The sequence below is a fragment of the Cotesia glomerata genome, unplaced genomic scaffold, assembly GCF_020080835.1.
Source record: "Cotesia glomerata isolate CgM1 unplaced genomic scaffold, MPM_Cglom_v2.3 scaffold_11, whole genome shotgun sequence".
NCBI lineage: Eukaryota > Metazoa > Arthropoda > Insecta > Hymenoptera > Braconidae > Cotesia > Cotesia glomerata.
The window spans coordinates 312,699-316,171 of NW_025401443.1; positions in this window are offsets into that span (position 1 = coordinate 312,699).

A 3,473-nucleotide genomic window follows, 5' to 3' on the forward strand; every position below is an offset into this window, starting at 1 on the left:
AACACTAGTGAATTAAATAGACCAGTATCATTCTCAGTTTTGATTATCGATGTTTTAATTTTGAGCAGAAAAGTTGAATGAAATCAGTTACCAAAGAAAACTTTTAAATTTTTAGCACTCGAGTGTTTGCAAATGATAAAAAGATTTTTGTCTGATCAAGCAACTCACATTGATTTAATTCAGGAGTCATTTTTGTACAGCCAACCATATTTGAATAGTTCATTATTAAGGTAAAACTAATTTTATTTATATCCAGTTTACATAAATTTTTGAGTTATTATGTTTAAATATATTGATTTTGATTCAATTTTTAGGTCTGAATCAGAATCTATTCTTCTTTATAAAATTACTGATAAAACCGATTTACGCATGCAAGAGAAAAAATTTTGGTCATCGACGGTGAATTGCTTGTTGTTCCAATCATATTTATGCCATTTCGATTTAGCTAATAAAAATCCAATAAAAAAAATTAGAAAAACAGTTGACCCTGAAGGCCATCCCTGCAACTTCCCGCTAATTCCATACTTAGGCGCTTAAAATTGCACCAATGGCGTTTTTGAGCTCTTCACGCTCAAAAATACAATTTATGGGTTATTTTAAGCTCTCCAAGCTCAAAGAGATTGTTTTTCTATGCTTTTGAGCTCTTCGAGCTCAAAAGTCTGATAGGGATTTGGTGACACTATGTTTTGAATTTTTAAACCGTAATAACTTTTGAATGAATTAACCGATTTTCACGCGGTTGGCAGCATTTGACGCAGTTTTTCAAGCCTCATAAAGAATCTTAAATTTTGAATTGATCGCGCTGGGAATTTTGGTGTTATTCCGAAATAACACTGTTTTCGGTTTTCTTTCGTTCACGATATCTCTCGAAAAAATCAACCGATTTTGACCGGACTGGTGTCGATCGACGTGGTTTTTTAAGGTTAAAAGCTGATTAGTTTTTGGAATTTAACTATTAAGCCGTTTAAAAGTTATTCCAAAAAAACCACAATTGAAAAAATTTTTTTTTTCAGTTTTTTGAAGATTTCTCAAAATCTATTGATCTGAATCAGTCCAAATAGTTTTCAAAATCTGAATTTGGTCAAGCTCTTTTGAATGGCACCAACCGCGATGAAATCGGTCAAGCCGTTCAAAAGTTATAAGCGGTTCACATACTTTCACACACACACACACACACACACACACACACTCTCGGGGCAGAAGAGATACTGCTACCGGGCGCGTCTCCCCGAGCGGATGGGAGAACGCTCGCTGTCCTTGGATGACACTTAATCTCTTAGTTGATGAGGTACAGCGGGTAGGAGCCAAGCAAAATAACCAAACAAAATAAGCTCCCGTGGACAAAACTCCCCTTTAATGGGTTGGTCACACTAACTGACCTAGCAAGACGATTGGTTCCTGCTGTAACTCACTGGGAGTGTCCGGAACCTGTATCGTAGTTTCCGACGATGCAGGCCACGGCTGATGTGAGCTTGCTCTGCCGAGGTGAAAGTTGCAGCAGTGGATCAGGAGCCAGCCACTTCGGGCCTTGATCAGGAAGTACGCAGTGAGTGTTAGAGATCGGAATCTTCACCGCTCCGAGCGAGTCTAGTCCGTCCGTGTATTCCGGGACTGGCTAAGTGTCGGCTAGGCCTCAGGGAACTGGGGTAGGAGTACTATCTCCGAGGGTACACCCGTTCCTAGTTATGGCAACCCGCTCCACTCCGTACGATGCGCTGGTAAATCAAAAAAGTATGAGTACGTTACAGGAAACAAACATGAATAGAAACGGGCTTCATGCTCAACAAGCAGCGATTGAAGCAAGCGCTGACATGAAGAGAATGCAAGCGTTGGAGCGCCTTGAGAAGCTGACCATTGAGCTGCAAGAGTTTGTCCAAACTAAGGTCAATATCCACAAGGAGATAAAGACCAAGACAACCGGTGTAGTCAATGCTCTTGGAAGATTCAAGAAACTGGACGAAGAATGGCGCTCATCATTACACCGCACCCCTTGTGCTACATCGGAGAGAAACAGTCAAGTGGTTGTTGAAGAAGCGATGGACACTGGAGCCGAAGGTGACGGAGAATCAGTCGCTGAAGAAGAAAGTGAAACTATCACAACGGCAGAGACTGAATCCTTTGACCAAGACGGCCGCATCCTGAGGAAGTTGAAAAGAAAAATTCGTTCTCCCGAAGGCGGAGCTTTTCATACTCCCAAGAAGCTGAAAGACGTTGGACCTGGTCATCCCATCAAGAAGCAGGAAGTGGTTAAGGATCTTCCACAAAACTCTTGTGAACAGAACAAGAAGCCAGGCTGGGAAAAGGTGCAGTCCAGAAAGGACAAGAAGAAGGAGCGCAAGAAACTGCCCCCAGAAAAACCTCTGGTGCCTCCACCGAAGCCGAACCAGAAGCCAAGAAGAACAGCAACGAGACCGGAGGCACTTATTATCCGTCCAGCGAACAAAGATAAGTATTCTGAAATACTTACACGGATCAAGGCGGACGTTCGCCCAGATCAGGTCCGCAACACAGTCGAGAAGATACGCAGGACCGCGACAGGGAACATTCTCATCACGCTGTCGAAAGGCAGTAGTGATAGAGGTAAAGACCTGCAAAAGACTATCGCGGGAATACTTAAGGAGGACGCAAATGTCATTAGTACAGGACCTGAAGAAGACCTGGAAATTCGCGATATTGATGATACTACAACTGAAGATGACATTCTAACAGCTTTACAAGAGGCAGCTGGAAACGATTGTGGTATAACAGTAGAGGCCATTAAAATTCGTAAGGTCTTACGTAGCAGAACACAAATTGCGTCGGTGACTCTGGCAGCAACGGTAGCGCAGAAAGTGGTAGGAGAACACGGTAAGATTAGGATCGGCTGGACCAATTGTTGTATTAGAACAGTACTAAGACCAGTCCGATGTTATAAATGCTGGCATTTTGGACACCGTGCGGTTCAGTGCACAAGTAAAGTCGACCGCTCCAAACTTTGCATTAAATGTGGAGAAGAGGGACACAAAATCGCCGAATGTAATAAGCCTGCTAAATGCGCACTGTGTGCGGATCAATCCGGTACAGAGAATAACGCCCATCATGCCGGCACAAGCAGATGCCCAGTATACCAAGAGGCACTCAAGAAGATAACTGATAAACGAAAATGAGAATACTGCAGCTAAACATCAATCACTGTGAAGCGGCACATGATTTGCTCATGCAGACAGTACGTGAACAGAAGCTTGACCTTGTGCTTATATCGGAACCGTATAAACACCTCGGCGGCCAACCATGGGAAACTGACTGCACCAAAAAAGCTGTCATATGGTCCTGTCGCAAGCTCCCCTTCCAGAGTGTCGTTAACAATGGCAGCGCCGGCTTTGTAGCAGCATCGGTAGATGGCATCCGCTTTTACAGCTGCTACACACCACCTAGCCTCACTATTGTTGAATTCATGGACTTTCTGGATCGACTGACGGAGGACGCGAAGCAGT